A 25392-nucleotide genomic window follows, 5' to 3' on the forward strand; every position below is an offset into this window, starting at 1 on the left:
TAGGTGGCCTTCTTTGCAGTTAAACACCTTCTGACACTAAAGTCTTCTTTCATGCAGGAAAGTCTCACACAGCCTTGTATCTCTTTTCCATTTTTCCAACTTTGAGTTTTTGTTGGCTTGACTGCGGTGAAGACATCAGTTGTAAACATCTCTTTGCTTTCTCTAGCCCTGTATGTGAAAAATGTGTTGATCACCACTGAAAAATCTCTGCTAAAATGGTCTCCTTTGGTTCAGATTTAGAAGCAATTCCCAAATTTTCCTCACTTTTTCTTTACTTTGGCTCTCGCAAATGTTAGTTCCTACTTCTCAGTTTTCTATGATGCCCCATATGGAGAATATTTTACTCCTCATGCATGAAGACCACCACACAAGTGTCTTTCCAGACAGTGGGCATTATTCATTTTGGAGTTGATCTAAATGGTACCACATTTTGTGGTTTTCAACAATTCACCTAGATGTTCCCTTGATGAAATTATACTGCCCCTTTTAATTTTTTTTACTTAGTTATACTTAACCTGCAAACATAACAGGAATATAATAAGAGAGACAATTGAGCTTGGGAGTTGTGACATAGCCCTTTAATTGGTGTTCAAACAAAAAAGTTGTCCGTTGCCTAGCTGGTGTGGCTCAATGGTTGAGCATCATCCCTCTTGCACTAGGAGGTCATGGTTCGTTTCCTGATCAGAGCACATGCCCAGGCTTTTGGGCTTGATCCCCAGCAGGAGGTGTGCAGGAGGCAGCCGGATCAATGATGTTTCTCTCTTACATCGGTGTTTCTATCTCTCTCTCTCTCCCCCTCTCCCTTCCTTTCTCTCTAAAATCAATAAAAACATATATTTTTTTTAAAAAGTTGTCCTTTGGAACTCCGATCTTTTCTAGAACTTCAACTTCTATCATGCCAGGTAATATGTGCCAAGTTGCAAAGTCCATTCATGTAAAAAATTGTCCCTTCCTCGCTAGAGCAAAATGTGGTAGTCCTGGAGACAGAGATAACAGATAATGGATATCCATTTCAACAGAGTCTGCTTCAAAGAAGACTGTGCACTTAAATGTGTAGACTATGTTGAAAACATTTAACTGGGATTATAGACTAAAAATCAGGCTTCTAAGCACAATAGTCATAATGAAATGAAAAGACATTTTGAGCAACAGCAGAGATAATACATATCTTCTTGTCTAAGCCAAGAGCTGACTGTGAATATATGATACATATGAGGCCAGCAATGCCCAGTGTGGGTATGGTTCTAACTAAATAAATATTAGAATGGCTTCAAGCAGCATGACTCTAGGCATAGTCAGCCTTCTCGCCTTAGGAATACAGATATCACTTCCATTTGAAATCTAAAGGGATGTGAGTGAGTCTCAAGAGGGTACTAGAAACCAAACTTTCTCCACCATTATTCTAGTCTACTTAGCTGATTCTTGTTAGCTTATCTTTATCCATAGATAGCCCTTGTTGCCTTTCATTCTTTCCGACAAAATTCTGAGCCACCTATTACTAAGCTGTTAAGGTACTCAAAGAGTCTCATCTGGAAATGGCTCTTCTCTACTGGAAATTAACAAGGCTACTGATGGAGGATTAATCATGTATAAGAGGTATTGGGAAAACAGAAATAGAAACCATATGCCTCCTCAAGGAACTCACAGGCTATGTGAAAAGACTTCAAAGAAGTGGTTAAAACAGTGGAATAAAAATTTCCACCATCAGGCTCCTGGGGTGCACAGGAGAGGTGGGCTGGTGGACAGGATGTGAGAGAACCAGGAACAGTCCTGCAGACTGTGCACAGTACAACTCCAGAGCCCAGCATTCTCAAAGACTGCAACTGGAATCCTCACTCCTCCATTCATCCTGGAGTCAAATGATGATTAGCCCTGGGGAGGGTACCATGGGAAATTCAGAATAGTTATCTGAGCTGAATCTTCAAGGACAACTAGGAGTTATCTGGATGAGAGCTGGGCATTCTAGGTAAAGGGAACAGTAAATTCAAAGGCAGAACATGAGAGAAGTGTGTGCCAGGAGTGCAGACAGTGAAGTGAAGGAAGAGGACAGGTGATGTGGATGAGGATGGGAATGGTGAGCTTTGGGGCTCCTGAGATAAGCAGAGGCCAGATGGTGAGTGGCACTCAGAAATTGTTCTGAGCTGAGTAGCTGGCTACCCATCTTTGCAATCTAAAGGGGGTAAGGGAGGGTTTTACTTTACCCAAATCCTACCCACTGATTTCAATAGCAATTCATTCTTCCACATTAAGGGTTTCTTTCTCCCACAGTTCTATGCCCCAGAAGGGTAAGTGAGTTTGTTTTATCCGATACCTTTCTGTGTGACTTTCAGGGGTGGGGGCAAGGGATAGACTCCATAAACACAGGTACCAGGAGATTTAGAAAGAGCTAAAAGAGGGAGAAATAGAAGAGAAATAGGTGAGATCATGAACAAGTTTATGTATTTATAAACACTTTTCATTGAAGAATAAGCAATTTTCCCCAGACAGCTAACAAACATGATACTTCATGCCATTGCTATTGTAGGCCTCATTTTAAAATGTGGATGTACACCAGGCACCGTGTGGTATTCTGTACCACACATTTTATAGAGCTTCATTCCCTACAGTGAATTGGGAGGTATTTTCTCAATTTTCCAGATGACAGAAGTGAAACTCGGAGAGATGAAGTAGCTTGCTCAAGATCACTCAGCTAATGAGTGAGTGGTGAGTGGTCATTTCAAGCTTCCTAAGGCCTGTTAGCACCTGAGGTGAAATCTTAGATGGGGAAGCCCAGGGTGGCAGGGAGCATCTCAGGCTGCTGGTCTCCCTGGGATCCATATGTTCATTTTTTGAGATGTGTGCTCACTGCTTGGAGTTTTTTCTAGTTCATTTTGGTTTGCTACGCACACACTACAGCAATTCTGTAGGGGATTCTTCATCATGAAAAAATGATGACTTGCAAAGAGCACTTTAAATCTTAAAGATGCTGGGGGTGGCGAGAGAGCTACAACCATGGAAGAGGTTCAGAAACACTCTGCAGTTCCCTTTCTCTGAAGTCCTGAATAACACACACACACACACACACACACACACACACACACACACTGAAAGAATCATTCTTTCCATTGACTTTATTATTCAAACATGAGAAATAAAGTAGGCACAGTATTATATTTTGGTCACTAGTTAATGCAGTTATCACCTATAAAAAGAGAGGATGGAAATGGGACAAGGAACCAGCCTAGAAACTGAAGAGCAGCCCAAGATAACGATAAAAGGCTGCTAAAAATGTCCCTTTTGCCTACAACAGAACAGATTTTTCAGGTGCACAAACAAGTACAAATACAGGGTGTCCCCCCAAAAATGTATGCACATTTTTTAAATATATGTTTAATTGATTTTTTACAGAGAGGAAGGGAGAGGGATAGAGAGTTAGAAACATCGATCAGCTGCCTCCTGTACACTCCCTACTGGGTATGTGCCCGCAACCAAGGTACATGCCCTTGACCGGAATTGAACCTGGGACCCTTGAGTCTGCAGGCCAACGCTCTATCCATTGAGCCAAACCAGTTAGGGCTGTATACACATTTTAACAGTTGCTAGCTCAATTTTGAAAATGAAATGTATTTTAATAAACACTGTCTTTATAGTTATTCAAAGTGTGTGTATACATTTGTGGGGACCCCCTCTATATGGCTCTTGACCAGAATCAGTAATATAAGGAAAGAGACAAGAGAGTAACATGGTGCATTTAACTCTAGAGAGTAATTGCATATCTGTTGGATGAAGCAGTTGGTAATGGGCCAGATGTCCGCATTTTACTCTGTGAGCAATCCTAAATTGTTATGTGGCTTTCTGTGCCTCTGTAGTTTTAGGAATAAACTAAGGGCAAGACTAACATCTGCTTAATCTCCAAACGCATTATAGGCATTAATGACCATTGCCAATTGCTTGAGTTTCTGGGGGAAGGGTGCCGTATAGACAGACGGTATTATGATACAAAGAGCAGGATCTGCTCTGGCCAGGTCACTCACTTAGCTGGAGTGTTGTCCTGTACACCCAAAGGTGGTGGGTTCAATTCCTGGTCAGGGCACATACCTAGGTTGTGGGTGTAATCCTGGGTTGGGGCACATACAAGAGGCAACCAACCAATAGGTGTTTCTCTCTCACATTGATGTTTTTTCTCTCTCCTTCTCTCCCTTCCTCTCTCTCTAAAAATTAATAATAATAATAAAACAACAACACATATCCTTGAGTGAGGATTTAGAGAGAGAGCGAGAGAGAGAGAGCAGGATCTAATGGGGATGAGGGGATTATGTTAGGACACCAGGTCATGATTTAGGATCTAAAGCACATATATCAATAGATTCTTCTAAATATATAGGATTGGTATCAGTTCCTTGGTTTCTTTGCCTAGGTTAGTGACTACACTGTGTAGATTTTCCTGCTAGAGAATTCTATTTTCTTTCTGGAGAACTCAAAGCCAAAGGTCCACTGAAAAGTTCTGGGGAAGGAGCTGAGTGTCTGTCACAAAGTTCAATTCTCTGGAGGGTTCTCTCAGTTTTACAAGATTTAAAATCTTGTTTAACCGACATGTTAATGTATCAGGAAAATAGCAAGTTGCACATACATTTGTCATTCCTTTTAGCAGCTCTTCCACAACCAAGACACTGACGACACATTAGCTTGTCAACCGTTAAATACAAACTCCTCCAAACTGAAACATTCACTAGAACACTTGAAAGATTTCCCCCGGGGCTCTAATGTATCGCAGATTACCACATTAGCAGAACTCCCCAGTAACTCTCCACCTCCACCTTTCAGGAAGTTAATGGGGCAGAAATTTCAACTTAAGGAGCACATGTTTCTCCTAGAAACGGCATGGTGGATAGTCTGTTATCTTGAGTAAATTAGTCCCTGAATTTGCTAAAGTTCTTTTGTTGTATGGCCAGAGGTAAGTCCTGGAAGCAGGCTGGTAGTGTCTCTTGAGGGGCCGGTGCTTAGTCTGGGGTGCCACGTTCTTGTCTTTTCCCATGAGGGCTCAGGCAGGTACAAATCAACACTGGTTTCCTGTGCCTCAGTTACCTCTGAATTGGCTTGGCAAATGTTCCATCTTCCCTTCTCTCATGGGCAAGGACACAGGGTCCCGCCTAATAGCCTTCTTGCCCTGTCTGGTGTCTCAAAGAACACAGTATCTCCAGGTCCAGATTTCCCCTGGGTTTTCAAATCTACTTCATTTATTCATCAAAGATGTGGGGAACTCCTGTGATATGCCAGGCACCTTTCTACAATACAGATGGGGAGCGTACTTTCTAGGAGGGGAAGAAAAAAATAAAACACTTGATAACTAAATGTAAAAATAATTTCAGGTTGCAATAAGCACTGTGATTCAGATAAAGTGAGTATAATGGGATAGAGACTGATCAGAGGTAGGAGGGGAGAGGGGGGCTACTTATATAAATGGGTCACTCTCTGAGGAGGAGACATTTGGGCTGAGAACAGAATGCCTGGCAAACTCTGGTTCAGTCTTTGAGTCTGTCACTAAGGTTTGTTTGCCTGGCTCTTTAGAATTTATGCTGTGTTAGGAACATCTTTTTGGTTTTGACCCCTCCCTGGTCTTCTGGATCTTTTTGGATCCCTGTTTCCCAGCTGTGGCCATTCCACCCACTCCTGCAGATGCCCTCAACTTCTGGGAATGTAAGTGCTGCACTGTATTAGTTTTGGTACTTTGCTGTAACAAAGTACCGCAAACTGGGTAGCTTAAACCACACAGTTGTGTCATTCTGAAGGCAAGAAGTCAAAGAGGGTTTGGCACGGTTGGTTTTTTCTGAGGGCTGGGAGGGAGGATCTGTCCCATGATGGATTTCTGGTAATCTCTGGCACTCTGGCTCATAGATGCATCACCCAGATCTCCAGCTTCATCTTTACTTGGCATCATCCTCCCTGTGTGCCTGCATCCAAACTTCCCCATTTTATAAGGACACCAGTCATATTAGATTAGGGTCTAACCTGGTGACTTCGTTTTAACTTGATTATCTCTAGAAGGACCCTGTTTCCAAATAGGACCACATTCTGAATTACTGGCAGTTAGAATTTCAATATATCTTTTGGGGAGACACAAGTCCACCCAAAACACCTACTTTTGTGGGTGGCAACAAAATAAAATACTTTGCTCTCCAAAGACTTCACATTTTATTTTCTTGATTTGAACAGGTACAATCCTGGGTTTTGATAAACCAACTTTTAAAGGGCGAAAAATTTGCAATTAGCATTTGAAGAAGAATGAAACACGAGTGTGAAAAGGAACACCAATTCTGATTTACTGTTATATTTTTAAAAAGGTAGTTCAGATTACTTTTTAAGATCATGTGAAGATGGCATAGTTTTAAGCAGTCCTTTGCCCTTGGCATTTTCTCTTTGCTCTTAAAAACACGAATTAGTTGAAAGAAAGATAAGCCAGGACTACGGCACATTTTCCAAAAGGATGGGTCCAACAGTCCCTGGGATACCAGCTTGTGTCTGGGGGATAACCCTGATGCTCCTGTCTCCTCTGCAGATGTGAAACACTACCAGCACTTCTATCACCCACAACCAGTTTTGAATATTCAGGCCACATGACATTACAAAGGTGGTCTTAACATTAAAACCCACACAGTCACTTCAAGAACATGGCGCAGAAACATAAGCCAGTTGGGGAAAAAACAATTTTAACAGTTAAAAGAGAGAAAAGAAAGGAAAACAGAAACTCAGAAAAAGGAGAGAGCTAACTACTAGTCCTTATGAAATGCTCTTGAAACGGATGAGAAGTTGGATGGATAGTACATCATCATATTAAGCAGAGTAAAAGAGATTCTGAAAAATGTTTTGATCTCAACTGACTTTTCTCAGAGCTGGTGTATGAGTGAAATAAAATAAAAACAACACAAAAAACTTCATTCTATGGGGAAATACAGGAACTCAGATAGCAATAGAACTAATTGATAAACAAGCCCCAAAGACCAGAAATTCCACTTGACTGCATTAATTTGGCGAATGATTATCTCGATACCCAACTCCCTTCTCTCCTCTTGCTCTTGTAATTATACTCTAAACAAGCACAAGAAAGGAAGAAATAAAGCACTATTAGCCCTAGATAATGGTCCTTGAAGGAAGAATTTCATAAACCATTATGTTATATAGCTTGCTAAATTATTCTCTCTCCAAAGCACAGAGGGCTGGCCTTCTCTCCAAGCCTTTCCTCGCAATAAGACGCCTTGGCTGTGGAAAGCATCATAACCATAGACGTCAACATCCCCAAACGCTCAGAGAAACAAGTGTTCTGACTCCTCTGCCTCAGAAAGACAAAGAGCTAATTTGTTCCTTTTAAAATCTAATTATGAATCCTTTCAGAGCGACCCCATAATTGAACTTGCCCAACAGATCATTTGCAATGAGGAACTGGCGGAAAGCAAGAGTGATATTCATCATGTCTTGGCAGTTTGCAATCATTTCTCTCCTAAATCTGGAAGAAATTATTTGGACCTTTCTCCTTTTAGTTCAATATGCCTTGAAATTTATTGAAAAGATCTTCATAAATCCCTTGCATTCAGAAGAATGGGGCCAGCTTGAAAGAGAAGGGGTCTGGATGAGGATGTCTTTGTTTGGGTTTAGGGCTCTTGCTATTCTGATTCACTGCGGAAAAAGTGCACTTAAAATTACAAGGGAAGATTATAGCTTTCTTCAAATCAATGGGTTGCCCTAGTTCTAGACAGAATTCAGAGAATTTTTAAACATCGCTACAATCCTCTCAGGGGAAGGTGAAAATGAGGCTATCTTATTATTTTACATAAATGCTTGGCTTCCTATGCACTAGTGGATATTGTATCTTGACTGCCTTATATGAGACACATTTTTGAAGATGGGCAGAGCAATCACGTATTTAACATAGGAATATGGGAGCCTGGCAATGCATCCGGGTAGAGCTTCTTGGGAAGGAAATGCCAGAATTTTTTATGGCAGCTGTGGAAGAGGATGAAAGGAAAGACATTTCACTAATATAATCAGCAGCTGCGAGAATTTAAAAACGATGAGCTATGTGATACTAAAAAGAGGACTTATTTGGCACATTATTTGGAGGGGGTGATATAAATAGATATTTTTAGAAGCCACAAAGATGTTAGTGTATTTGCTATCTGAAATTTATAAAGTCTAAGGTGAAATGCTTTATAAAGCTCATCATAGAGAGGTAATTTTATTCTAGGTCATATTTAAAAGAATGCTATTAGTACTACGAAGCAACTGATGATATCATAAGAGAATTTACAAAATTTTTTCCTTTTCTAATTCAACAGCTTATTTATACAATATTAATTTATTGGTATACATAATAACCCAAAATAATTTTATGTACATGCTGTCAATGAAAATTATTCTATGGGCAGTCTTATGGCACTGGGTTTTTACTTCCTTGGTTAAATTTATTCTTAGATATTTTATTCTTTTAGATGCAATTGTAAATGGGATTTAAATTTTTTTCTTTCTGATAGTTCATTATTAATTTTTAGAAATGCAACAGATATTTGCATATTGATATTGTATCCTGCAACTTTACTGGATTTATTTATTTGCTTTATATATTAGGTGCTCCTATGTTGGGTGCATAATTATTTACAACTGTTATATCTACTTGCTAGATTGATCCCTTTATCATTATGTAATGCTCTTCTTTGTCTCCTATTATAGTCTTTGTTTTAAAGTCTACTTGACTGATGTATTATAGCTGCTCCAACTTTCTTTGATTTCCATTTGCATGGAATATCATTTTCTATCCCTTCACTTTCAGGCTATGTGTGTAATTACATCCAAAGTGAGTCTAGGCAGCATATAGATGGGTCTTTTTAAAAAAAATCAATTCAGCACTCTTTGTCTTTTGATTGGTTAATATAGTCCATCTACATTTAAAGTGATTATTGCCATTCTCCTAATTGGTTTCTGGCTGTTTTTGTAGTTTCCATTCCTTTTTTTCTTCTCTTGCTTTCTTCCTTTGTGGTTTGATAACTTTTTAAATTTTTTTTATTTTTTATTTTTTAGCAGCACGCCTATATTCATTTCTCTTTATATTTTGTGTATTTACTACAGGGTTTTGCTTTGTAATTACCATGAGGTTTACATATACAATGCATATCTCTAAGTTTATTTTAAGTTGATAAACTGATCCATTGTAAAGCTCAACACTATTACTCTCCCTCATGTTTTACATTACCGATGTCACACTTTACACTGTTTTTTAAACCTTGTGTATTCCTTAACTAATAATAATTGTAACCATAGTTACTTTTACTACTTTTATCTTTTAACCTTCATACAAGCTTTATAAGTAATTAATTCACTGCCTTTATTATATATTTACCTTTCAGTGAAATAATTCTTTCATATGTGTTCTTGTTACTAATTAGTGCCCTTTTTACAACATAAAGAAGTTCATTTCTTGTAAGGCCGGTTTAATGGTAAGGAACTCCTTTAGCTGTGATTGTTTGGAAAACTCTCTCTTTCACTACTGAATGATAACTTAGCTGGGTGAAGTATTTCTGGTTGGAATTTTTTCTTCAACACTTTGAATATATTGTGCCACTCCCTTCTGGCCTTCAAAGTTTCTGCTAATTGTCTATGGAGGTTCCCTATATGTAACAAGTTGTTTCATCTTCCTGCTTTTAATATTTTCTCCTTGTCTTAACTTTTGACATTTTAATTATAATATGACTTGGTGTGGGTTTCTGGGTTCCCCTTATTTGGAACACTCTGGGATTTCTGGATCTGGATGTCTGTTTCCTTCCCTAGGTTAGGAAAGTTTTCAACTATTATTCCTTCAAATAAAATTTCTACCCCTTCCTGTTCTCCTTCTGGGTGTCTTATGATGCAAATGATAGTCTTTTCTTAAATATATATTTTTTATTGATTTCAGAGAAGAAAGGAGAGGGAGAAAGAGATTGAAACATCAATGATGAGAGAGAATCATGGATCAGCTGATTCCTGCACAGCCACTACTGGGGATTGAGTCCACAACCCGGGTATGTGCCCTGACCAGGAGTCGAATCATGACCTCCTGGCTCATCGGTCAATGCTCAATCACTGATCAACACCAACCTAGCACAATGGTAGTCTTTTGATGTCCCACAGTCCGTTATGCTATTTTTACTCTTTTTTTTTTCCCTTTGCTGCTCTGTTATGTGTTCCACTGCCTAGCCTTCAATTGACTTATCCTTTCTTCTCTTTGTTGACGATCTCACTGAGTTCACCCATTCTTCTTCCAGTTCAGTGAGCATCTTTATGACCATCAATTTAAACTTTTTATCAGAAAAACTACTTATCCACATTTTATAAAGCTTTTTTCTAAAGTTTTATCTTGTTTTTGTTTTCATTTGGACCATATTTTTTGTTTCATTTTGCTGACTCTGTGTTGTTTCCATACAGCAGATGAAACAACTATTTCTCTCAGTCTTCAAGCAGTGGCCTCCTGTAGGACTTGAATTTTGTCATTCAGCCCTGCCTCAGTTCTTGGTTGTCTCTCAAACCTTTGTGCTTGTGCTTTGAAATAATATTTTTAAACAGCAGTTTCTATTTAATCAAAACTTATTCTTTGCTAGGATTATATAAAGTGCTTTAGAAATAACTATTCATAATATAATTTACATATTTAGAGGACACATTATTGCTTCAACTGCCTCTACTCACATATATTGTTCTCTATAATTTACACTTAATCTTACCAACAATTATAAGAAATAGGCGTCCTTGTTTCCATTTTATAGAAGAGAAAACTGAGGTCCAAAGAGATTAAGCAACTTGCCCTTGAGTTGTTAAACCTGAACTTGAACACAAGTCTGTTAAACTGTAATGTGTGGGTCCATACACGATATTCTGTATTTCATTTTTTATATGCTGTAATAGTCAGATTAATTTTTTTCTCTTATTTCTTTTAATTTTCTGTGATGTAATATGAGAGGTAGGGAAAATAGACTCATAACTGCCATGGATATTACCATGTCTCAAGGGCCTTTTTGACCCTGAGATCCTTAGATTCATAACTGAGATGTGTCAGTCATTATATTTTAATGAGAACTGGAGAGAGGATGAAGGACTTGTATCCATTCACAAGACTACTCCCTTCACAATATTAAGATATCTAGAAAACCAATAATAATGATGCTTGGAGTTCATACAATTACAAGTTAAAAGGAAATAGTTGCTCTTAAGTAATATTTTAATTAAACTCTGAAGGTCAGAGGAGCTACGCGTCTTTATCATAGTGAAGCAGTCGTTTTATCTGGGAAAGAGTGTAGGATCTGATATCTTTGGCTCTGCCACTTATTAGCTATGTGACTCTAGTCAAGTAAATTCTCCATTTATGGCAGATTTGGTAGTTTAGTTACCTGATTTCCCAATCCAATCCCCCTTTGGCTTTTCTTCCAGGAAACTGGTCAGTTGGGAAAGAGTCTGGAGTCCAAAACTAAATTTTCCAGGTCCCTTTACAACTAGGAAATAGACATATGACCTAGTTTCCACCAATAAGATGCCTCTGGGCAAGATATAGACACAGGAGTGAGCAACATAAGATGGCAGTGGCTTTCTGGTGGTTTGGATTGATTGCAAAGCACACAGAGTGAGACAAAGGTGTCTGGTTCTTGGGGAACCACTGTGATGGAATTTCCAGCTTCTAAACATGAACATCACAGGTGTGAGTAGAGGCAGTAGAAGCAATGATGTGTCCTCTAAAACAGCTCCAAAGAATTGGCAGGCACTGTTTGGGCTGTATTGTTCATGGCTGTGCTGTTCTAGCTGGTTAGTAACCAAGCCTGGGTCTTGTCCTCCCAGAGATTCCATGCACTGCATAAACTCTTTCAACGAATTCCTTTCTTCTTAACCTGGTAAAGTACATTCTGTTGTTAAGAACCCCAAGCCACACACCACTCTCTCTACTTTTTTAAGTATAAAATGAAATGATGGTAATCTAGTTTTCAGGCTGTTTGTGAGGTACACGGTAAACTTTGCAATGGCATATAGAATTTAATTTTTGTCATTATTAATTGCTGGCCATTTCAGTATTGCTTGAGAGAATACCAACTATCATTAAATAAATAAATAAACCAATGCTGCCCATGTGAGTAGAAGCCTATTGAATTGAGGATTATATTTAAAAACTCTATTTTCTCTCTTTATGCTCTTTAAAATACAAGGCATGTGTCTTTTGACTAAATGTCACATGGCCTGTCCTTTTTCTCTGGCTTTGGGCCCTTTCTCCTAGATGAACTCATTGAAAATGAGGCTGCCTTCATTTAAAAATAAGCCACCATAAATATACTCTCAAAAATTGCTGAGCCCTGGTGAGGTAGCTCAGTTAGTTAGAGCATCATCCCAATATTCCAAGGTTCAGGTTTGATCCCTGGTCAGTGAATTCATAAATGGGTGGAACAGCAAATCTCTCTCTTTCTCTCTCTCTCTCTCTCTCTCTCTCTCTCTCTCTTTTTCAAATCAATTAATAAAAAATTATTTAAGCCCTACCTGGTTTGGCTCAGTGGATAGAGCATTGGCCTGTGGACTAAAGGGTCCCAGGTTCGATTCCAGCCAAGGACACATGCCTAGGTTGCAGACTCCATCCCCCCCCAGTAAGGGTTGTGTGAGCAGGAGGCAGCCAATCAATGATTCCCTCTCATCATTGATGTTTCTATCTCTCTATCCCTCTCCCTTCCTCTCTGAAATCAATAAAAATATTTTAAAAAATAAAAAATTATTTAAAAATTGCTGAAAAGTCATTGGTTCTTTTTCCATGATATGTTTGTTTTACTTGTAATATTAAACGTCATCATACCTGTGCCTATTCTTGAGTCTGGAGACATGCTGACAACTTATTATTTTCTGTCCTTTTTGTTGTACTGAAAAAGAAACACTATGCTTTTATTTTAATTTATTCATTCATTATATTTGACAGCCTCACACTTGAAACTCATAAATGTTACATATTAAATATATAAACTAAAATGCAAAGGAGCTTATAGCTATATAAACTATAATCTATGTGGGAAGAAATAAAGAATAATTAGAGGTATGCTATTATAACTGAAATAGTTCTTAATGGGGATTGTTGGGCTAGATTCATGGAAAAGACAAAATTGACTTTGATCTCAAACTTAAAAGAATAAATAGAGAAATCTCAATAGCAAAAAATTAGGGAGAGACATGCAGTGGTAAGATGAAAGCATTTGCAAAGAAACAAAGGTGTTCTTTGATTGATTTGGAGTATCGAGAACTGTTCAATTTGGCAGATTCTTGGATTCATGGTAGAGTTCAGTTGACATTGAGAATGTAAAGGAAGCCATTGCTCATGAGTACATTTTTTTCTCTACCATACTTGCATCATTTCTTCATCTTCAATATACTTTCACAACTTTACTTTCAAATTTGTGTTAGAGGTTGATTGTTTCCTTATGTCATATGGCAAGATCCCTCAATCAAGAGGCTAGTTTCCTCAACTGCTTTTAACTGTGTATCTTTGATAAACTGTAATCTCTGTAAATGAAAAGATTTTATCTGGCTTTATCATAATTTTATTACTCTCATTACTATATCTACCTTTAGCACTATGCCCAAACATAATAGCATAGTGCAAGAAATATTGTAGTTGATGAAAAAATAATTGTTGAGTAAATGTCCTCCAGGTAGTCACAAACAGAAATCTTTCATCCAATAGTAGCATCAACATGAGCCCTTTGTGGAGATATCATAGAGAAATGGACCCTATTCTAGAGCAATTGTTGATGTGATGTGCCAGAAAGATCCACTGAAAGGTGTTTTGTAGTTTGAGTATATGATATTTTCTTTCATGCCTGGACCTTTTCACTATGCCATTTGGTATTGTATTTTTTGTTTCTTAAAAATAAGTGAACTAAAAATGCAGATTGGTCACAGCCTTTTAGTTAAAGCAAATTTTAGCCTCTGATTTAATTCCTGATCTCATGACTTGGTTATAATGTTTCTAATTAAAAATAATCTTTCTGAACAAAAGACAAAGTTTCTGTCAAAGACAATAAATATATACACATACACACACAGCACTAATGAAAGAGAAATTTAGGAAATGTAATGTAGAATCTGAACTTTTTCTGGGATTAATATTTTTCAAAGTTTTTCACAAGTTGTCAACTGTTGAAACCTTGAATTATTCTTTCCCAAATGTCTTTCTGAACTGGATTTTTAATAAATTATCTGGCTTGCTGTTGTGGTGGGTCATTTGTAATCACATCCATCTTGTCTGGTTACAGCAGTAACATGTGTAAATTGGATCTTCAAGGAGTGATAAAGTGATGCAAATAGTGCTTTTCACCTTGGGTTACCATAGCCACTGACATTATTTGCAATAGCTACTGTGCTGTTTCCTTCTATGAAATTCCCTAATAAGATGCTTTACCTTATGTCACATCCAAGCTACAGATAAGAGTATCCACATTGAAAAGTATGGAGCCAATGAAACTTCACAGCCAAAATTGTTCACCCAGAAGGTTATCTTCAGAACTATTTTAGGTTGATTTTAATGTGCTTGGAAATTCTTTAGAAACCATATGCTGTCATATTCAAGAGTATAATTTGCATTTTGGGGTAATAGGAATGGGATGAAGAATAACCCTCTAATAATTGGAAAGGTTTCAAGGCATGAAGCACAACAGTAATAATGGGTTCCATGGTTTCCTGGGCATGTGTCAGTCCCAAAAGACTAGTAGAGAAGTGTAGATACTTCTGGGTCCCTGCAGAGCTTAAGGGCAACTGTCAGAAATCAGGATTATAATTTATCTTCCACTTGGGTCAGAGAGTTAAGCAAATATGTAAATGTCCAATAGGAGTAAAGTATTCTCATGGTCTGAAAGACATTTTTCAAAGTTCTGCCTTACGGGTGGAGTATATTCCCATATCCTTATTACTTCGGTTGTGAGATGTGAATGGGTGAAAACACTGGGTTAACCAAGTTCTTGAGATGTGTTTGCTGCGGGAATGCTCAGAGCCTTTAATATGACCTATTCCTTTGAGAATATCAAAACAGAAATATAACATGGCTTACAGAATTTTGTTATCAGTAGGTGCTTCTCAGGAACACAGTTTGGGATGTCATGCCCTATTGGACAGCTATGCTCCATTACTTCCCTTTTGAAATTATAAATTATTATCACTGCTGATTTTGGTATTGTATTTTTTGTTTCTTAAAAATAAGTGAACTAAAAATGCAGATTGGTCACAGCCTCTTGGTTACTTTATGGGGTAAACATAGTCCTATTAGAGTACCTATTTTTTAAAAATTCTTGTAAGTCTACTATTTTATTATTCACAATTTTCTTAACTTTTCTTTTTTTCTGACAGTGTATTTTAAGAATTTATTACTTTTAAGAAAGCTTTTGTTTTAGTAGTACAAAAACAATGCATATTTAAGACAAAATTTAGAGGATTAACATAAGCAAAAGAAAGAAAATAAAAATCAAGCAGACATAAGCACTGTTGACAAGTAGATATAGATTTTTTTCATACTTGCATTTTACATATTTTAATTTATAAATACAGGATCATGTTTACGTGCAATTTCATGTACTTTTTTTCCCACTCTCCTATCACTTTGTTTTCAATCAATGTCGTATTTCTTTATGTAACCATCCTTCCAGTGTTGGATATTTAGTCTAACAGGCTTCCTGCTCTTCCCAAGTTTACTCTGTTAGCATTCTCAGAGAGTAAAGTGATGTGAATATGGGAACAGATGACAGTCTTCTTGGTTCTACAATGCCTTATCCTAGAAACTTCACATGTCTCCATTGCAGTGTCAGAAAATAAAGGCACCAGCAATGATCTGCTGCCTGAATTCATACTCATGGTGCTATCATAACTTTCCAGCCTGGCTCATCAGTCTGCAACTACAACTTATTCACAATCCTCTAATATTTCAAAGAAGCAATACAAGCAATCAAATCCTGCAGTGTATGGGTCAAATCCATAAAGTGGGACTAAGTCAACCTTTCTGGGTCTTGGGATGGGAACAGTATGGGTTCTGGGGCCTTAAATGAGACAGCTCTCTGTTTTGTATGAAGGGTTCCAGGCTATGTATCTCAGAGCTGGTGCTGGAATGATGCCCCCATGTCATTTACACCACAGATACTATCTTCAGCAGCACAGGGGCAGTTACTAAGAGGCTGAAACCAGCACATCCTAGTAGTTGGTTTGATGAGCCACCTCCAATAAAGACTTGAGTCAGACATTCCCTGTACCAGTTACACTACAGTGTGTGCCCTGGGCTTAAAAGCCTATGTAATAAAAGAGAAATATGTAAATTGACCATCCCCCCACTATGCTCACCAGCCAATCAGGAGTGGGTATGCAAATTAACCAGACAAAGATGGCGGGTTAATTTACATACACAGGCGCCAGGCGGAGAGCAGAGCAGGAGAGCCAGAGGCTTGGGGGGACAGCAGAGAGGGAGAGCTGGCGGCTTGGAGGACTTGGCAGAGTGGGAGGCTATGGGACCGAGATAGAGCAGACAGGAAGGGAAAACCAAGAGCGTGGGGAGCACCAGGAATTCTGGGAATAGTAGTACTGGTGGCAGCCCCAGACCTGAAGTGGAAGCCCAGAGCAAGGGGAGCACTAAGAATGCTGGGAATCGTAGTTCTGGTGGCAGACGGATCTCCTAGACCAGGGGTCCTCAAACTACGGCCTGCGGGCCACATGCAAATACAAATATTGTATTTGTTCCCGTTTTGTTTTTTTACTTCAAAATAAGATATGTGCAGTGTGCATAGGAATTTGTTCATAGTTTTATTTTAAAATATAGTCTGGCCCTCCAACAGTCTGAGGGACAGTAAACTGGCCCCCTGTTTAAAAAGTTTGAGGACCCTTGTCCTAGACACTAGAGCAAAGTGAGCCTGAAGCAAGTTACTGTTGCGGTGGGGGATGGAGGGAAAGCAAAGGTGAGAGACATAAGTAAAATCAGAGTATCTAGGAAAAATTAAAGGGAAGATATACTAAAACTTCCAGGAACTCTCCACCAATGAAGGAAAGAAAAAAAAAAGCCTCTATTATTCTGTGAGCAACAAACCAAACTGGGGGTCTCAGACAATTTGCTCATATGATTGCAAAGACAGACAGAAACTCCCGGATTGGAGAGGGCTCCCCTGAGAGCTCCTGGATTGGAGAGGGTGCAGGTCGGGCTGAGGGACCCACCCCCAGTGCATGAAGATTTGTGCCTAGTAGTTAAATAAAGACTGACTTAGTAAAGGGACAGCTGTATCCACTAAGTGATTTACAGTTTACCAGTTGCGTTCTTTTGATTCAACCCTTCTGTGAAGACCAGACTGGATATAAAACTAAAGTGGGGAGCATACACCCAGAATTACCAACTGAGGTTCAGCTGAGTAGGAGACATATATCAAAGAAGGACAGAAAACACCTGGAGGAGTCCTATATCAAGGAAAGACAGTGAACACAGGCATAAAGAATAAAAATGACAAAAAATAAGTACCTATCAAAAATAACCTTAAATTTAAAAGACACAGGGTACCCAAATGGATAAGAAAATATGACCCCATATATATGCTGCCTACAAGAAACCCCCCTCAAAAAAAAAAAAAAATAGAGTGAAGGGATGAAAAATTTTTTTCCAGGCAAATGAAAATAAAATTTAAAAAAGCTGGAGTAACAACACTCATATCTAACAAAATAGACTTCAAAGTGAAGGACATAACAAGAGACAATTAAGGCCACTTCACAATATTAAAGGAATCATTTCAACAAAAGGATGTAACTCTGGTAAACATATATGCATCCAATACAGGAGCATTCAAATATATAAAAAGACTTCTGGAGGATTTTAAGGGAGAGATGGACAGCATTACAATCATGGTAGGGGACTTTAACACCCTATTGACATCAATGGATAGGTCTTCTAGACAAAAAATCAACAAGGAAACAGCAATCCTAAATGACACACTAGATCAGATGGAATTATTTTGCATTTTGAGAACATTTCACCCCAAAGCTATAGAATATACATTCTTCCCAAGTGCACGTGGATCATTTTCAAAGTTAGACCACATGTTAGGACACAAACTGAGTCTCTACAAGTTCAAGTTTCTATAAGATTGAAATCATATCAAGCATCTTCTCAGATCACAATGGCATGAAATTAGAAATCAACTATAATTAAAACACATGGAGGCCAAATAGCATGTTATTAAACAATGAATAGGTTACCAAATAGATCAAAGAAGAAATAAAAAACATCCTGGAAACTTATGTAAATGAACACACGACAACTCAAAAATCTATGGACATAGTGAAAGCAGTCCTGAGAGGGAAGTTCATAACACTACAGGCCTACCTCAAAAAAAAAAAACAAAAAAAAAACAAGACAAACTTTTAATGAGTTATCTAACTCTACAACTTAAAGTACTAGAAAGAGAACAACAAGAAAAGCCCAGAGTAAGTAGAAGGAAGGAAATAATAAAGATTAGAGCAGAAATAAATGACATAGAGACTAAAAAAGCAATACAAAAGCTCAGTAAAACCAAGAGCTGGTTCTTTGAAAAGATAAACAAGATTGATGAGCCTCTAGCCAGACTCACCAAGGAACAGAGAGAGGACCCAAATAAACAAAATCAGAAACAAAAGAGATGAAGTAACAACTGACCCCACAGAAATAAAAAAAAAAAAATACTATGAACTTCTATATTCCAACAAACTGGACAACCTGGAAAAAATGGACATATTCCTGGAAAAATACAGTTTACCAAAACTCAATCAGGAAGAATCAGAAAACCTGACTAGGCCGATAACTACTGAAGAAATTGAAGCAGTAATAAAAAAAAAAAACAAAAAAAAAACCCCCACAAACCTCCCAGCAAACAAAAGCTCTGGTCTGGTCAGTTTCACAGGGGACTTTTACCAAACAGTCAAAGAAGAACTAACACCAATCCTCCTTAATATATTCCAAAAAATTCAAGAGGAACACTTCCAAATTCATTCTATGGGGACAGCATTTCCCTAATTCCAAAATCAGATAAAAATGCTACAAGAAAGAGAATTACAGGCCAATATTCCTGATGAACATAGATGCTAAAATCCTCAACAAAATATTAGCAAATCGGATCCAGCAATACATTAAAAAAGATCATACACCATGACCAAGTGGGATTTATTCCAGGGATGAAAGGCTGGCACAATATTTGCAAATCAATGAATGTGATACAGCACATAAACAGATTGCAAGACAAAATTCACATGATCATATCAATGGATGCAGAAAAAGCATTCGACAAAATCCAACACACTTTTTTTTTTAAATAAAAACTTTCAGCAAAGTGGGAATTCAGGGAACATACCTCAACATAATAAAAGCCATACATCAGACTCAATAGGCAAAAACTTAAACCATGTTCCCTAAGAACAGGAACAAGACAGGGATGCCCACTTTCACCACTCTTGTTCACCACAGTACTGGAAGTCCTAGCCATAGCAATAGACAAGAAGAAAAAATAAAAGGCATCCAAATTGAAAAGGAGGAAGTAAAATTGTCATTATTCTCAGATGAAGTGATATTGTACATAGGAAACCCTAAAGACTCCATCAAAAACTACTAGATTTAATAAATGAATTCGGCAATGTAGCAGGATACAAAATTAACACCCAGAAGTCTATGGCATCTTTATACACCAATAATGAACTCTCAGAAAGAGAAATTTTTTAAAAAATCCCATTTACCATTGCAAAAAAAAAATTAAGATACTTAGTAATAAACTTAACCAAAGACGTAAGAGACCTGTAATCAGAAAACTATAAGATGTTGAAAAAGAGAGATGTAGGAATATATAAACAAGTGGAAGAATATACTGTATTCATGAATTGGTAGAATCAACATTAAAATACCCATACTACCCAAAGCAATCTATAGATTCAATGCAATCCCTATTAAAATACCAATGGCATATTTCACATACCTAGAACAAACACTCCAAAAATTTATATGGAACCCTCCACCCGAAAACAAAAAACAACAACCTCGAATAGCTGCAGAACAATGTTGGAGGAATCACAATACCAGATATCAAACTATACTACAAATCCACTGTAATCAAAACAGCCTAGTACTGGCACAAAAACAGGCATGCTATCTTGTGAGGATAAGATATTATTGCTTTTCATTTTAGTTTCCCTAACTGTGAAGTACCCTGAAGTAATACTTCATCCAAAGGAAGTCAAATTCACCTAGAAACACCTTGACAATCTCTATGAGTCAAATGTTTATGAAAATGTACAGCTAAAAACTTTTATTTTTTAATTCCAGGATTTTGGAGTTTGTCAGTAATGTTGAAAAGCCCTTGTTAAAAGAAGGAGGCAGTATTGTGAGGTGTCAGACAACCTGAGTTCAAACTGCTATTTACTAGCTGTGTCCACTGTTCTGCAGTCATTTCCTCTGCTGGAAGACAGAAAGAGCGCCACCTTCAGACTCATGAAAACGACATGAAAGAAATGTTAGGAAAGTAGTCTTGCTTTCATTAGTGATTAATAAATACTATTCTTACAACTTTTAATAATTAAATAAAATTATAACTGCACTTAAATATTTTCATGCAATATATTATCAATAAGGATGCTATTAGTGTCTCTACTACATGCAGGTGCCGTGTTAGTTCCTGGGGGTAGAATGTTGAATAACATACTGTCTATGAGGAGCTGAAGTTTAGAGAGTAGTCAATTCAGTGCTGTAAGGAATGAGATGAATGGCATAAAAGTATGGAAGAGGTGTCGTGAAGATGCATTGCTCATTGTAGACAGATGTTGGGAAGACATGCTGGGGTTACATGGCATGGGGAGTGGAGTCTTACTGGCTGGGCATCAGCATGGGTGAGTGAAATGTGGCTAGGCCTTCCTTCTGGAGCTTTCAATTCAGGCTTAAATGGAAAGAACTGGAGAGACCTCACGTGTTTTTGTTTTGTTCTGACAGCTGGCTTTAAAAAAATCTGGCTTCTTTTTCAATATGTTTTTTAAAAAATTGATTTCAGAGAGCAAGGGAGAGGGAGAGAGAGATAGGATCATCAAAGAGGAGAGAGAAGCATCGAAGGGCTACTTCCTGCATGCCCCCTACGGGACTGCAATGGAAACCTGGGTATGCGCCCTGACCAGAAGTTGAACGGTGACCTTCTGGTTCACAGGTCAATGTTCAACCACTGAGCAACACAGGCCAGGCTGACCATTGGCTTTTATTGTCTTAAAGAAGATGTGTTAAAACAATTCCCTACTATTCTCTGTACAATGTAACTGTTGTAATAATATGCATATTTATAATAGCCTAGTTCAGGGAATAAATTTTAATTTGTTTGTGGCTGGTTTTTTTTTTCAGGTTCTTTAAAACTTAACATCAAACCCCATACTATTCAAGTGCTTAAAAACCTGAACCAAGTCAAGGTAATAGTTTCTGGTGCTTAACAAAAAGACAATTATATTTGAAAGGAAACATTCTAGTAAGGAAAATTACTGAAATAAACTATCCTTCCATTCTTATTTCCTGCAGTTTACCGTATTTTCCCTTCTCCCTGAGTATTCTCTTGGCAGCAAATACAGAATCTCAAAATCTGTACTCACTGTAATCACTTGGGTTTCTTGTCTTTGTCTGGGGCATTTGACTTGCCTAATTAGAGGACATGGCTTAAGTGGCTGCCGCTAAAAAACAGCCTGGCATTGCTTCTCATCCCATTCGGAAAAATGGAAGCCTGGACTGGACCTTTGATCCTCATTAGATGGCTGATACGTTTCATTTGCACATTTAAAAAATATATATTTTTATTGATTTAAGAGAGGAAGGGAGAGGGAGAGAGAGATAGAAACGGCAATGATGAGAGATAATCATTGATCAGCTGCCTCCTGCAGGCCCCCTGCTGGGGATGGAGCCCTCAACCCAGGCATGTGCCCTGACCGGGAATCAAACCATGACCTTCTGGTTCCTAGGTCGATGTCCAACCACTGAGCAACACAGGCCGGGCTCACTTGCACATTTTGCAGAAGCTTCTCAGGCAAGTATGGCAGTGCCACTGTGACCAGGTTTGCCAACTGGAGGATGTGAAAAAGTATTCATATTAATCTCCATGTCTCTGGGGAATTTGCCAAATTGGAGATTTAACCCCATTGTCTTTCTTATTCTAAAAGCACAGAAAGGCACTATCGCAAATATTGTGTTTCCATTCAGACAAGTGGCTCCCAGTGATCAAATGTCAGATGTGAATGAACCACACAAGCCAACCTTCTTGTCTGAAGGGTGAAGACCTTGAGCAGACCCACACTGTGTTGTAACACTGGATGGAGGAGACTGCTCTGGAGTAGCTGTTTAGAAAAGCTGTTCAAGGAGTTAGTATCACATGGGTTTGTTTATCAAGCTGTCATGCTCAGTGAAAGGAATGGCAGTTTGTGAGGCAGTGGCAGAGTTTCTTAGCTTGCATAAACAAGATTTCAATGTGTTTATAAGCATGATTAGTTGAGAACACTTCATTACTATACTTTACAGGGAGAAAGTCTATAGAGAGATTAACCATTTATAACCAAAGTAAAAGAACTAGTGGAATCTAGAGCTAGAACTTGGGTCTCTGATTATGTTAAGAGACTTGTTATCCTCTGGAAAACAGTACCTTTCAAGGATGGACAAGCAGTGTAAGCCGGTCTTTCTCCATATTCCCACATGATGCCTTCACAAAGTATGCACACTAAGAAGACCATTACTCAGGCAGGACTGACTTTTAAACACATACACACACACACACACACACACACACACACTGCTGATTTTAGAGAGGAAGGAATAGAGAGAAAAAGATAGAAACATCAATGATGAGAGATAATCATTGATCGGTTGCCTCCTGCACACCCTACCAAGGATCGAGCCGTGACCTCCTGGTTCCTGGGTCAGTGCTCATCCACTGAGTGACACCAGCCGGGCCAGGGCTGACTTTTTATAAAGAAAAAATCTAGGCTCCATTTGGGTGCCAGCTATTTATTGACCTCAAGCTTAAGTTTTCTACAGTGGGCACAATTGTTTATGCAGAAAATAGCTACAGGCACTAAGTCTCCAGGATATAAAATGGAGGCTCCTCTTAGTCTGAGTAGGTCTAAAGATCCTATGACTCACAAGAACACCACCTTCCTGACCTGATTTTCTTTATTTCGGAGTCCTGACCTGCATTACAGAGTATTGTGTGTGTGTGTGTGTGTGTGTGTGTGTGTGTGTGTGTGTGTGTGTGGTTTTTCTTTTTAATGGAGACCAACATACCCTACTTTGTCCAGCAAAGTTTTCTTTTTAGATAATAATCCACTCTACAGTAGAGTTCAATTCTTCACCGATACAGAAGTCCAGCACTGAGCTTGCTCATATTAAAAACTCTGATTTCATCCTTACAGTCTAGATTTCAATGCTGGAAGTAGTTTTAAGAGATGGTTTAAGACAATCGTCTGCCCCAGGGATAAATCACATCTTAAACATGAAAGTGAGTTTCCAGAATTTCCGTTGGGAATTTGTACTAGGATCTGATCATGTTCACTTTCCGATATTATTTTTCATGTACAGACTAGCTACATTCCTACAATTTCAGCACCTGTCTTCCAGTTTTACCCTGGGACTTGTGGGAACCCTACCAATTCTGTCTTCTAGTAAACATGGGAGGACGATCTTTAACTTTCAGCTCTCCTTTCCCCAGAGTAGACATGCCCATTTCAATGGTAGAAGAGTTTACGCCACACATAGTTGTTCCAAGGTTGTCCAGGGTCACTGTTCAATGAGAAAGTCAGGAAACAGCTTCTTTTGGATAGTGGTTTTCATCTGACTCATCAGCATGAAACATCTTCAGGATCTTTCTGAATTTCATTTAAGGCACTGAATTTCATTTAAGGCACTGCATTTCCTTGAGATCCTCCCTGTATGGTTTGTAAGTCATTGGTGTCACTATTTTTGTTTTTGTTAATTTCCTCGTCTGGGAGTTTTGAGCTCATAACCTCTGTGAGGAGCCACACAACCATCTGCCATGTAGCTTAACCTCTGAGCTGTGGGCTTGGAGAACGTACATTTCAAGGACAAGGAAGCCAAGGAGGGGAAGGAGGGCAGTTAATTTTCAGTTTCCACAGACAACAGTGGGAGAGGATCTAAATTCTGGCAGGAGACTGCATTAGGTGCCAAACTGCCACTGTCATTTGGAAAATGCATAATCTACAGTGTTGATTCATCTCTGAGAGACAGGCATGTTTGGTGAGGGGAGGGGAAATTATGCATTACCCCTCTGCCTGCCCTTAAACCCATCACATTCTCCTCTCCATCAACTCCACAGAGACAGGACCTTTCTGCTCCACTGAACTTGCTTCTTGTCTCCACCTAGCAAACTGACTAATGGTGCTGGCTCTTCCCTCTTGCTACCTCCGATGCTGCTGAGTGCGGCTGCTCCTCTCCCAAAAGAAAGGAACCCATGTAAATGTTTCCAGCTGGTTTGGATAGATTTTTAAACATTGCATCCCACCCCTAAATAGGACTTACCTTTTAAAACTGTTGCAGAACATACATGTTGGAAAAGGGCTGTGATGTTAAAATTGAGCCATTTGGCCCTAACTGATTTGGCTCTGTGGATAGAGCATAGGCTTGTGGACTAAAGGGTCCTGGGTTCTATTCCGGTCAAGGGCATGTACCTTGGTTGTGGGCTCAATCCCCGATAGGGGTTGTGCAAGAGGCAGCTGATCGATGTTTCTCTCTCATTGATGTTTCTAACTCTCCAGCCCTCTCCCTTCCTCTCTGTAAAAAACAATAAAATATATTTTAAAAAATTTGAACCATTTGATGTTAATGTAATTGCAGAATAACTGATTTGAATAGGCTGATTGTAGAATTTTTGATTTAGAGACTTGACATATATCTGTTGGAATGTTTACGCAGCAACAGATGCCTTTGTTTTAACAACTGGTTCCTCTCATTTTAATAAAATTCCTAATGTTAACTATTTAGTGAAATTTGTATTTTTAAAAAATATATTTTTATTGATTTGAGAGAGGAAGGGAGAGGGAGAGAGAAAGACCAATGTGAGAGGGAAGCATTGATCTGCTGCCTCCTGCACATCCCCTACCAGGGTTGAGCCTGCAGTCTGGGCATGTGCCCTGACTGTGAATGAAACTGGCAACTTTTTGGCACATGGGATGACCCTCAACTAACAGCCACACAGGCCAGGGCTGAAACTTGTATTTTTAAAAATACAATAGACAGCTTTGACTTTTACAACATTGTCTTACCTTTGTCCCCGTTCCCATCTGTAAAGTAATGGTGTTGCTTAGCACATTGTCTGGGAGGACCCAGTGTAGGAGGTTTCTATATCCCTTCTACCAGAATAAGTACTT

At 38.6% G+C, this 25392-nt stretch overlaps 1 protein-coding gene across 3 annotated transcripts in view; it reads right to left on the minus strand.

Annotated features, from left to right (window-relative positions):
* B3GALT1 (beta-1,3-galactosyltransferase 1) overlaps positions 1-25392 on the minus strand; it is a 500198-nt gene that overhangs the window by 5068 nt on the left and 469738 nt on the right. Inside the window, exon 1 of one of the 3 annotated variants that reach the window (XM_070422815.1) lies at positions 2312-2331. The exons of the other annotated variants lie outside the window; for them this stretch is intronic. The gene's annotated coding sequence lies outside the window, so the exon portion shown is untranslated. Of the gene's footprint in view, positions 1-2311; positions 2332-25392 lie in introns of those variants that run through there. 3 annotated transcript variants of the gene reach the window in all.

Source organism: Myotis yumanensis, unplaced genomic scaffold, assembly GCF_028538775.1.
Source record: "Myotis yumanensis isolate MYYU_CA2020_CCGP unplaced genomic scaffold, mMyoYum1.0.hap1 SCAF_8, whole genome shotgun sequence".
NCBI classification, from domain to species: domain Eukaryota; kingdom Metazoa; phylum Chordata; class Mammalia; order Chiroptera; family Vespertilionidae; genus Myotis; species Myotis yumanensis.